Source organism: Apium graveolens, chromosome 7 (genome assembly GCF_009905375.1).
Source record: "Apium graveolens cultivar Ventura chromosome 7, ASM990537v1, whole genome shotgun sequence".
Taxonomy (NCBI): domain Eukaryota; kingdom Viridiplantae; phylum Streptophyta; class Magnoliopsida; order Apiales; family Apiaceae; genus Apium; species Apium graveolens.
In genome coordinates, this window is record NC_133653.1 from 88,106,236 (window position 1) to 88,119,504 (window position 13,269).

A 13,269-nucleotide genomic window follows, 5' to 3' on the forward strand; every position below is an offset into this window, starting at 1 on the left:
GGGTATTTTTGTTGGATATGGAAGAAGATCATACAGGGTGTATATTATTGATCAACACAAAGTAACTGAAAGTGTCAATGTTACATTTGATGACACTAAACTCCCTAGTATCCAAACTGAAGATCCTTCTGAGAAACTGAAGTTTGATGATATGTCAGATTCAGAATCAGAACATGATCAAGAACCTGAGGTTGTTGCTGGTGAAGAACCTGTTAATCATGATGATACTCAAGGTAATGGTGATGGATACTTTGGAAATAATGGAGATACCACTGCTACTGACGGAGAATCTGTAAGTCAACATGGCAACAACTCAGGGGGAGATGCTAAAGGATCAACTAGTAGGACACAACATCCCAATGAATTTTAAGGTGAATCATCAAGATCAAATCTTCCAAGACAGACTGTCTGGAATAAAGCTCATCCTTTTGAGTTGATTATTGGTGATCCAGATGTTGGAGTTAGAACTAGACGTGCTACTCAAAATGAGTGTCTGTTCTCAGGATTTCTTTCTGAGATGGAACCTAAGAAGATTGAGGAAGCACTGACTGATCCAGATTGGGTGATTGCTATGCAAGATGAACTCAATCAGTTTGAACATCAACAAGTCTAGAAACTGGTACCTAGACCTACACATAAGAAAGTTGTTGGTACTCGGTGGGTATTCAGGAATAAACTAGATGAAGATGGTGTGGTTACAAGAAACAAAGCAAGACTGGTAGCTAAAGGGTATTCTCAAGCTGAAGGCATTGATTATGATGAAACCTATGCTTCAGTGGCTAGACTAGAGGCCATCAGGATATTTCAGGCATTTGCAGCATTCTCTAACTTTAAAGTTTATCAAATGGATGTCAAGAGTGCCTTTCTGAATGGAAAGCTGGATGAAGAGGTATATGTAGAGCAACCTCCTGGTTTTGAAGATCCAGATCATTTAGATTTTGTCTACTTTCTTTTCAAGGCTATCTATGGACTCAAACAGTCTCCGAGAAAATGGTATGACACTCTCTCTGAATTTCTTATTGAAAATAGCTTTATTAGAGGTGTCATAGACAAAAATCTCTTTTCTAAAAAGCATAAGAATGATACTATATTAGTCCAAGTCTATGTGGATGATATAATATTTGGGTCTACTAATGATAATCTCTGTAAGAGATTTGCTAAGTTAATGCACAGCAAATTTGAAATGAGCATGATGGTAGAGCTGAAGTTCTTTCTTGGATTACAAGTAAATCAAAGGTTAGATGGAACTTTTATTTGTCAATCCAAGTATCTCAAGGAACTCCTAAAAAAGTACAATCTAGAGGATTCTGCATCAGCAAGGACTCCGTCAACTACAGCTGTCAAGCTTGGACCATGTGAAAACTCCATTAAGGTAGATGTCACAAGCTACAGAGGTATGATTGGCTCGTTACTCTATCTTACTGCAAGTAGACCAGATATTATGTATGCTACATGCTTATGTGCAAGGTTCCAAGCGGATCCTAGAGATATTCATCTCGTTGCTGTTAAACGAATCTTAAGATATCTTAAGGGAACACCAAATCTAGGTATTTGGTACCCTAAAGAATCTAGTTTTAACCTTGTTGGATATACAGATTCAGATTACGCAGGAAGTGTTGTTGATAGAAAAAGCACCTCAGGGAGTTGTCAATTCCTAGGTAGCAGACTAGTCTCATGGTACAGCAAGAAATAACAAACAGTTTCAAATTCAACGGCCGAGGCTGAATATATTGCTGCTGGAAGCTGCTATGCTCAGATCTTGTGGATTAGGAATCAGCTACGGGACTATGGCTCTGTATTGAACAAAATACCTATTCTATGTGACAATACAAGTGCAATAGCCATCACCAACAACCCTGTGCAGCATACAAGGACCAAGCACATTGACATCAGGTATCATTTTATTAGAGAGCACGTCATGAATGGTACTGTTGAACTATTTTTTATTCCAACAGAAGAACAAATAGCAGATATTTTCACTAAACCTCTTGATGAATCCACATTTACCAAATTAGTTGGTAAATTGGGTATGTTGAATAGCTTTAGTGATTAAACTTGTGAATATCTGAAATATGTTCTTGAGTGAATTTACAAATGAATTTTTCATAAATGAAAAATTCATTTGCAAATTTATTTTATCATATTTTCCATAATTTCTTGCTTATTTCTATGTAATTTTTATTATCTTATCTTATTTATTTATTCAACTTGTTAATTTTAATGTCTCAGAATATCTTATTTTCTCTAAAAATATTTTTCTATGAATTTTATTTGCAAAAATTCAAAAGAAATCTATTTTTGGACTGAAAATATAATTATCTCTGAAATATTTTAATTTTATAAATATTCTCTGCAATTTTATTTTTATTATTATTTTTATTATTTTATATCAGTCTTTATTTCAGTTTTCTATAACTGGTTATTATATATCTCTGTGTTTGTATGTTTTTTTATTATCTGCAATGATAATCGGCAAGACAATCAATTGTCTTGCTGAAAGTCATTCCAGTATTATGTCTGTGCATAAGTTTAATTTATACTAGAATGACAATCGGCAAGACAATTGAAATTGTCTTGCTGAAAGTCATTTGGGTACATATATGTGTTTAACTTTAATTCAGTTTAATTTTATAACTGGCAAGACAATCGGTATGACTATCAGATTGTCATACCAGTTATATTATTACTATTTTTTGTTTTCTCAAATTGCCTGGTATGACAATCGGGAAGACAATCGGTATGACTTTCCTCAATTGTCATACCAGTTGTCTAGTTAACATTTTTTTTTGTTTTGTAAAATCATTCAGTTCTCTTGTTTTTCAAATTCCAACAGTTTTCTTTTCTCTCTTATCTCTCTCTCTCTCTCATTTCGAACAAATCAAAACCGCCTCCATTGATACTTCTTGCTCGAGTTTTTACTCAGCAAACAAAACTTCACTCCTGTTATATATACATACACGTATGCCCATTTTTTTGTTTTTATACTTCAATTCGATTTTTCCCCAAAATCAGTTTTTTTGTGTATTTCAATTTGGTTTTGTGTCTTGTGATTTTGCATATCTGCTTTTGTGAGTTAAGAATATTAACGAGATACATTACTTTCTAAATTTTTCGGATATAATTGATTTAATTCGAATTATTAAAATAATTTAATTAATTCGAATTTTCTTAATATTACTCTTAAAATTCTGAAAGTGTGTGTCTTATTATAATTTTTAAATGGCTCTCAATTTCCAAATTGTTTCGCATAATCTTGTTGGTTATTTTAATCCAGATAAATGTGATGTGAAAAAATTTAAGCCGTGGATTAGATTTTTAAATGACCATTCGATTGTTAGCTCTGCTATTAAATTAAATGTGATTTTAAATGTTGATCTGCTCAGACTGATTTGCACAACCTCTACTGTGGCCGATGATTTTAAATCTTTTTCATTCACCGTGGCAAACACACAGTATGTAGTTGATGAAACAGTCGTCAATCGAGCGTTAAATTTTCCTATGGACAATTTCTGTAATTTGCCCTCTGAAAATGATATTTCAAACTTTTTCCATGCTATTCACTATCAGGGGGTGATTAATTTAACTAAGTTGTCTAAATCCAATTTGGTTTCTGAATGGGACATTTTCTTCGATACACTTTCTAAAGTGTTTGCCAACTGCACTAAATCCAACTTTCACAACATCACTTCCACTCTGCAGTATATTGGTCTTGCGGTTGTTTTCAATCAAAGGATCAATTTTGGCAAACTACTTTTACCCATTCTTCTGAGACGTGTCACTACTGCTTTACGTGATCATTCTACAAATCGTAGGGTTTCATGCTACTACGCTCGTTTTCTCATACTCATAGCAGAACATCTTCTCTCACCTGAGCATAAAGCTCTTTTTGCTAACTCTTCAGTAACTGAACCCCCTCCAGTAAGCAAAAAGATTTACACTCGCCAAGACACAACCTTCAAATTCATGCAAGTTCCAGTACTTGTATCTGCTTTCATGGCCACTTACATTCCTTTACCTATCTTCAATCTTCCCGGTCATGAACAGCAAGCTCAACCTCCAGTGGTTCAAACCACACAGGCTCAAACATCAGATGCTCTTCCTCTGCAGGTAATAATTCCTCAAACTCAAACTATTCCTACTTCAGTTGAAAGACCCCCAGTGGTTGATAGAACTGACCATGAAGTTGTAGAACCACAACTTCAATCCCAGGTCATAGAGCCAAACACAGAGTCACAACCTATCTCAACCTCTCCCCCACTGTCTAAAATGTTGCCTAGAAGGTTAGTAGGAAGTAGTATGTTGGTGGATGTGAATGAACCCTCAGCTCTGCCTCCTCCGAAGAAAAGAAGAACATTTACTGAGGCATCTGAAAGCCCATCCTTGTCCTCCCAATAGGACATGGACTTTGATATGGCCAGTGAACAGTTACTAGGGACATTCTATCAACAGGATGAATCTATTGAAATTCGACATAGGGCCATGGCATCCTGTACTGAGTCAAGCACACTTCCATTACTCATAATGGAAGCATACAAACCAATAGATGATACTCAGGACACGGAGTAAGGAGTGCACATTGAGTCGGTTACAGTGCCTGCCATAGTTACGGCAGAAGAACAGTCACATGCTTCTGAGGGAAAATCTGACTCTCAGCCACCTTTAATAGAGATATTTTCTCCCCTCCCAGATCCAACACCTCTGGCTCCCTCACGGGATTCTCCACTCGCAGATTTATCTGGAGAAAGTGGAGGGCAACTCGGTCAATCTATCCCTGAAGCAATTCAGACATCTATTTCACATGAAAAGATAGGTTTGACTGAGGATCGGGACTCGTGAATTCCCATTGCACCACCACTGACCTCTCTTGAAGAGGCTAGGGTGATTTTAAATGCAGGTACAGAAGATCAGCATCAGGAAGACTCCTCACGAGCAATTATATTGAGAGATACACAAGCACGTGAGTTGAGTGAATCAAACAGGAGAGATATTCAGGTGAGCGCACACACAGACACAAACACTAAAAATCTGTTAGCTCAAATTGCTGATCTCAAGGAACAACTTGCAAAAAGTCAGGCTGAAGCTAAATCATTCAAAGTACAAGTGGTTGAACGGTCTTCTTCATCTACCTCTGTCAATAATCAGCTGGCTCTCATCAGGACTGAAATATCAGATTTGAAGACATCTGTTGTACCAAAGCTTAACTCAATCCAGGCATCTCCAACGTTATTAGCTCAAGACATTTCAAACTTCTGCTCTCTCCATACAAGAATGACTTCTCTTGAAGACTTAGTTGAAATGAATCATTCACTAGATTCTTCCAGATTTCTGAAGATAGAGACGGGCATGGAACATCTCAATGAAGAGATGAAGCACTTGTACTTCATGATCAAAAATTCTCACTGCCCTAATGAAGAACAAAGGACTTTCTTTGAAGGGCCGTCTGGTGGAGGCTCAGGCTCTGGAGGTGATGGAGGTCATGGAGGGTCTAGAGGAAAGTCTGTAGAGGATTCCTCAACTAAGGGGGAGAAGAAAGGGAGAAGTGAAAAGGGAAAAGAAAAAGATTCGTCTGCTGGAGGCACAGGGAAGCCTGATGATATCTACTATAGTGGAGAACAGGATAACTTTGATATTTATGACGTTCCCACTGAACCAGTCTTGGAAGATAAAGATGGTTTCTTTGAAGCTGAGGAGGAAAGTGATTTTGGAGAATGGGAAGAGGAAGCGCAAGTGGATCCTGTTTTTGAGAAAGAGTTTCAGCAGCAGCAATCAGAGTTGAAAAGAAAAGAAGCTGAACTCAAAAAGGTATCCCAGATCATTGACATGAGGAAAGACATCCAAAGAACAGAAACTCTTCAAAAGCAACGTCTTCATGACATTAAAGCTAAAGAAAGGAGAAGAGATGTCAGACTGAAGATTGGTGAAAATGGGATGAAGCTAGGAGAGTACTTGATATGCCTCAGCTAAGCACAAACAATGATAGACAGTTTCTACATCTTCTGGACAAGCTGGAGATCTCTAATCCAAACAATGACGTGTACATGAATGCTATAAAGACTGAAGTCTCAAGGATCACAGCTGCCTTTGACAGATCTCTAAATGAAATGAGCATATTTGTATATTGTCAGAGCGAAGGATCCTTCAAGGTGTCACTTCATCTGTTTGAGAATCGTTCTTTATCAGAGATTTGGGTTCTTCTCAACAAAGTCAAGAGAAGCTCAGAATTGAATGAAGTTCTTCGAGAAAGGCTCAAAGAGTTTGCCAACAGAGCTAGTCCTCAAGTGGTCAACAATCCTCATCAGGTAAGATTCTTTAAGTCTGACTGTCTTCAAATCTGCCAGCTCAATTCACAATCTCTTAAAGACTACTCAGCTAGGCATCTTGCCTGGATGGAACATCACTTAAGAACTGTTGGATATTCATCCATGTTGAAAACTCAAGCAGCTGATCTGATTCAAGCTTATTGTGAAAAGAATATTAAAAGGTACAATCAGTTCAAGAATAAGCTAAAGTCAGTTGGAGTTCAACCAGTCAGGCTAGCCAGCTTCACTTCTGAAAAGGATCGTGTCTTTGACAAGGAGTTGCTTCTAGATTTGGAAGAAGGTGAATTCGCAAGGGAAGACAACTGAATTCAATTAGCTCAAAACTCAATGTAATATGATTAGAGATTTATGAATCAAGATAGACTAATGTAGTTATATGTTCAGACTAGAGGAACATCTATCTTGTATTCACTTGTAAATTTCTTTTGGAATCTGGAAAATGTTAAATATAATCCAGAACTTTTCTGCTATTTACTTTGCATTACTGTTTATATCTTTTTCTTATTTGTTAGTTGAGTTATCCTCTAGGTATTTGTTGTTATTGTCTAACAAACAAATAGGGGGAGATTGAAAGGCATATGTTGTGACGGCCTCAACCCCGGGGTCAGGAGTTGACGTCACTAACCACAATTACCAAAAATATAAACAACAGAATTATTATTAAAATATACTAACTCGACCCCGAACCAAGATCCAATCCAGGTTCAAGTATAATTCAGGTTCTCATTATTACAGACTCTTTATTCAACATCTAAGACACACTAACTTTATTCAGCAACTCCTCAGACCTCATGGCCTGATACAAACTACCTCAGAGGAGCCGGGTCCAGTAGGGGCGGGAACATAGGTCGGTCTGACTGATCTTCTAGGCATCTGCGAAATATACATAACAGTTTGCAAGGGTGAGCATAATCGCTCAGCAGTACCAAAATATGAATAACAAGATAAATCAGTAATGCAACAATAATAGGAACAGAACTGTAATCATGATATCAACATTATACAACAAAATTTAGAGAAAACTGGATATCACTAACTAGCATGCTTCATTAAAATATCGTAGCAGTGAGCTGTAAAAACACCAGAGTCCAATTTTAGCATACTAGTCACTATTATAAAATCACTGGATCAACTACCAGTACCCTTATGGGAAGCACAAAACCCAAATCAGATACGTAATGGATATGTGAAGACAGCTGATCAGGCTATCAACACCAGACGGCTCCAACTGCCATCTCATTCATAGCTCCAACTGTCATTTCAATTACCTGTTCCGGAACTCAGAGATTAGCTAGGTCTCTGACCTGCTGGACTAATCGGTTATACAGTGCGCGCAACCGAATTAGCCTCGTACGCCAACTCAATAGGCCTACTCTGGCCCCAACGTATCCCATATCTGATCGTTTTAATCCAGTTTTTAAAATCGTCACTTTTACCAATCTCTTTTCAAAAATTCATTCTCTCACAGCATATTATTCAAATCCTCTTTTCATTTAAATCACATTTAGAGATAGGTGTTTTCAGAAGTTACTTTTCCCCAAAACACAATTTTAAACAACATTTTCATATATAGGGGATACATAATTTAAAATGTTTCTGTTCCATTACGAAAGTAAAACATTTAGTTATTCACATATACTGAACCATAAAAGAATGGTCAGGGGTACTTGCCTTGCAACGCTTTACAAAACCCTAATTAGCTTTCACGCTGATTTAGTCCTGAGAAAACTCGCTCGGAATCTACAAATACAGAATACCCTAATCATTTACACCGACATGCTTGATATCCTCAAATTCTAACAACTCAATTCGATAACCCGACTCGTATTATTACTATACACACAAACTCGTAACCACTTAGTCACGTAGTCAGAAATATTGTTAGGGTAACACGTATAAATACCTATATTTTTTAACATATTTTTAGGAAATTTTGGCAGCATCTTATTTATTTATAAGACCACCCATCGATTACAATCGACGTCCACAATCACAACAATTTATAATATCAAATCCACCATTTTCATACAACTTACGTCACAACACAATTCGTAATATAATTAATTATTTAAGTCCGAAAAATATTTTACGCAAATCATTTTTATTTATTTATAAAATTTAGGACTCAGAACATCATCATCACCGTCCACCGTCCGCTAGTAACAAGTCATCGCGGTACGGCGGCAAAATTCTCGGGGTACCCAATAATTCGGATTCCAACCGAAAATTTCACCGATTAAAAATAATTTCCCGCAACCAAATATTCATATCACAAATATTATTCAAGATAATTTCCTGCGGAATAATAAAATAATTAAAATTCCATCACCAACACACGCGTATAACACGCGCTGCACACACAGAACCAAAACCACGGCTGGAAAACACAGGGGCGGCAACACCGCCGGAAAAGCACAGATACACACACGGCACACACACACGCTCACACGAACACACACAAACACATGCGTATATATATAAATATATACATGCACACAACTGATTGAACTACCAGGCTCACCGGAATAGGAATCACAGTGGCGGCAATCGCACAAGGAAGCAACGGGGATGGAAGAAAGAAAAAGGAAGAACAGGAACGGATGGAGCAAGAAACAGAGAAGATGAAATCACAAGAGAGAGACTGAGACTAGAGAGATCGAGGTAGAGAGACAGGGATAAAGAGATGATGTTTTTGGGAATAAACTGCCTGCCTGCACGTGTCCTTCAAATGGGACGCGTGTTGATATTCTTTTATGAATTATTAACACGTGTCCCTGAGTATTAGGGGTCAATTATTTAACCGAATTTCGAAATCAACGAGTCAGGGCACCTCGAAAACAATCTCCGAAAATTACGAAAACAGCGCTAAAATATTATAAATATCCCGAAGTAAATAAAAACGTAAATTTCAAAATTTTTAAATAATTTTTAAGGTACGCTTTATACCCGTTTTTTAACGAATAACGAAACAACGCGCGGGTAAAACGATTTCCGAAAATTTCCAAAATAATTTTAAAATTCTCAGAATAATACGAACTTAATAAAATATAAGTTTCAGAATTTTTAAAGATTCCCATAATTAAATATGGATTTTAGCCTTTTAGCCTTTAACACACTCAGAAAATCATTTAAACATGAATAATTAACAAAATATTGATTTCTCAATTTTATAAAGTCCTAAAAATAATTATTGAAATTATAAAATTAGAAAACCAATTTTAAAGACAACCCAAATATTTATGGAATTAAAATTATCATAAAATTACTTTTACAAGCGAAATAAAATCATATAACTTACCAATAAATCACAAAATTCCAATCCCACGTATCACAAATCATAAATAATTAAATAACAATCAGTAACCGCTGCCAAAATCAATACACACCTTTTATTTATTTACTTAAACTTTTATTACACTTTCAAATATTAGAAATAAAATAGAAATACACGAGTCATTATATCCTTTCCCCCTTAAAAAGATTATGTCCCCAGAATCTAAATTAACTAAATAAATGAGGATATTTATCAAGCATGTTTGACTCTAATTCCCAAGTAGACTCTTCTACTCGAGGATTTCTCCACAAAATTTTTACTATAGGAATTGACTTATTCCTAAGGACTCGTTCCTTACGGTCTAGGATTTGGACCGGTTGTTCCACGTAGGACAAATCTGGTTGAAGCTCAATCGGTTCGTATTCTATGACTTGATTCGAATTAGGGACATAGGGCTTCAATATAGACATGTGGAACACATTATGAATGTGCTGCCACTGAGGTGGTAACGCTATCTTAGAAGCGACCTTTCCCACTTTCTTCAAAACCTCAAAGGGTCCTATGAATCTAGGGTTAAGTTTACCCTTCTGACCAAATCGTACTAACCCTTTCCAAGGTGATACCTTTAGCAACACCAGAGCTCCTATTTCGAAGTCCATGTCTTTTCTATGTAAATCTGCATATTTTCTTTGTCTATCTTGAGCTGCTTCTAACCTTTTTTCCAATCAATACTATGGCATCTCTAGTTTGCTGAACCAACTCAGGGCCTAACACTTTCTTTTCTCCTACCTCATCCCAGTACAATGGTGATCTACACTTTCGTCCATACAAAGCTTCATAAGGTGGCATTCCAATACTGGCATGGTAGCTGTTATTGTACGAGAACTCAATCAAAGGTAGGTGCTCATCCCAATTACCTTTAAAATCTAAAACACAGACTCTCAACATATCTTATATGGTCTAAATCGTCCTCTCACTTTGGCCATCCGTCTGAGGATGATAGGCGGTGCTCATATTCAATTTCGTTCCTAGACACTCTTGGAATTTAGTCCAAAACCTGGAATTAAATCTCGGGTCTCGATCCGATACTATGGAAACAGGAACTCCATGTTTGGTAACTATCTCATCCAAGTATAACTTCACTAACCTTTCCAATGAATACCTCTCGTTAATCAGAAGGAAATGCGCCGACTTAGTCAATCTATCAATGATTACCCAAATAGCATCATGATTCGCTCTCGTCTTTGGCAATCCCACTAGAAAATCCATAGCAATGTCTTCCCACTTCCATTGGGGAATCTCCAAAAATTGTAACAATCCACTTGGTCGTTGATGCTCTGCTTTCACCGTCTGACACACGTGACATTTACTTACCCAATTGGCAATATCTTTCTTCATTCCTGGCCACCAAAAATTTCTCTTCAAATCCTGGTACATCTTGGTACTACCAGGGTGGATAGATTTATGAGCTTCTTGCAATACTTCGTTCTTCAACTCTGTAACATTAGAAATCCAAACTCTGGACGAAAATCTATACAAACCTTGACTATCTTTTTGAGTACACAACTCTTCTCCTGTCAAAGTATCCAACTCTTGTTTCATAACTCCTTCTAGACATCTTCTAATCTTTTCCATCAAGGCCGGCTGGAAAGTAATTTCATATAGTTGCTCTTGACTTCCGTTAGATCCCCAAACTTTAATTTCCATTCTTTCCAAGTCTCGTGCCAATTCCTCAGCAATCTTAACCATATTCAGCCTTTATTTCCTACTTAAGGCATCAGCCACTACATTGGCTTTACCTGGGTGATAATTAATCGAACAATCATAGTCCTTAATCAACTCCAACCACCTTCTCTGTCTCATGTTCAAATCTTTCTGCGTAAATATGTACTTCAGGCTCTTATGGTCTGTATAAATGTCGCATTTCTCGCCATACAGGTAGTGACGCCATAACTTTAAAGCAAATACTATAGCCGCCAATTCAAGGTCATGAACTGGATATTTCTGCTCGTGAGGCTTTAGTTTTCTGGAGGCATACGCAATCACTTTGTCATGATTCATTAACACACATCCCAATCCTTTCAGAGAAGCATCACTATAAATTACAAAGTTTCCCGTCTCATCTGGCAATGCTAACACTGGAGACGTCACTAGTCTTCGTTTTAACTCCTGGAAACTCTCTTCACACTTTTCCGTCCAAACGAACTTCTCATTCTTCCTGGTCAACTTGGTTAGTGGGGATGCAATCTTCGAGAAATCTTTCACAAACCTTCGATAATATCTTGCTAATCCAAGAAAACTTCTTATTTCCGTTGGTGTTTTTGGTTGCTCCCATTTTGATACTGCTTCAATCTTTACCGGGTCTACTTTGATACCTTCTTTACTTATTACGTGACCAAGGAACTATACTTCCGTTAGCCAAAACTCACACTTAGAAAACTTAGCATACAATTGCTTTTCTCTTAACTTTTGAAGGGCAATCTACAGATGCACTGCGTGATTTTCTGGATTCTTCGAATATATTAGGATGTCATCAATAAATACAATAACAAACTTATCCACATACTCCTTATATACCCTATTCATCAAATCCATGAAAGCCGCTGGCGCATTCGTCAATCCAAACGACATTACTAGAAACTCGTAATGGTCATACCTTGTTCGAAATGCAGTTTTGGGGATATCTTCCGGCTTTATCTTCAGTTGGTGGTAGCCAGATCTTAAATCAATCTTTGAGAAGTAACATGCGCCCTTAAGCTGATCAAACAAATCGTCGATTCGTGGCAAAGGATACTTATTCTTTATTGTCAACTTGTTCAGCTCCCTATAATCAATGCACAATCTCATACTTCCATCCTTTTTCTTCACGAATAACACTGGAGCACCCCACGGGAAAACACTGGGTCGAATAACTCCTTTATCCAATAATTCTTGAAGTTGCTTAGCCAATTCTTTCATTTCCATCGGGGCCATTCTGTATGGAGCCTTAGAAACTGGTTCAGCTCCAGGTATCAAATCAATGGAAAACTCTATCTCACGATCAGGTGGCAATCCTGGTAATTCTTCTGGAAAAACGTCAGGAAATTCTCTTACTACAGGGATCTCATTTAGGATAGGGGTCTCTTTCTTCGTATCAACCACATGAGCCAAATACGCTTCACATCCTTATCTCAGCAATCTTCTTGCTTGCATCACTGAGAGAAACTTCCTATCTTGCCTCTGCCCTTGGTAACTGATCCTTCTATTATTTGAGGTGTACATAACAACTCTCTTTTTCTTACAATCAATATTTTCCCTATATCGAGATAACCAATCCATACCTAAAATAACATCAAAGTCTCCTAACTCAAAGGGTATTAAGTCAACAGGGAACATATACCCCGAAATCTCTAGGGAACAACTAGGACAAAATTGCTTTACATGTACTTTATCTTTATTAGCCATTTCTATAGTTAGAGGTTCGTCTAAGTCTTCTAACATCAATTGCATTTTATTCACATAATTCACATATATAAAAGATTTGGACGCTCCCGAATCAAACAAAACGTTAACAGGTACGGAATTAAGAATAAGCGTACCTGCAACCACATCAGAGTCATGAACTGGAGACTTCTGGGTCATCTTAAAAGTCCTAGCTCTCGCAGTACTGGTTGCTGGTCCTTAGGACACACTCCT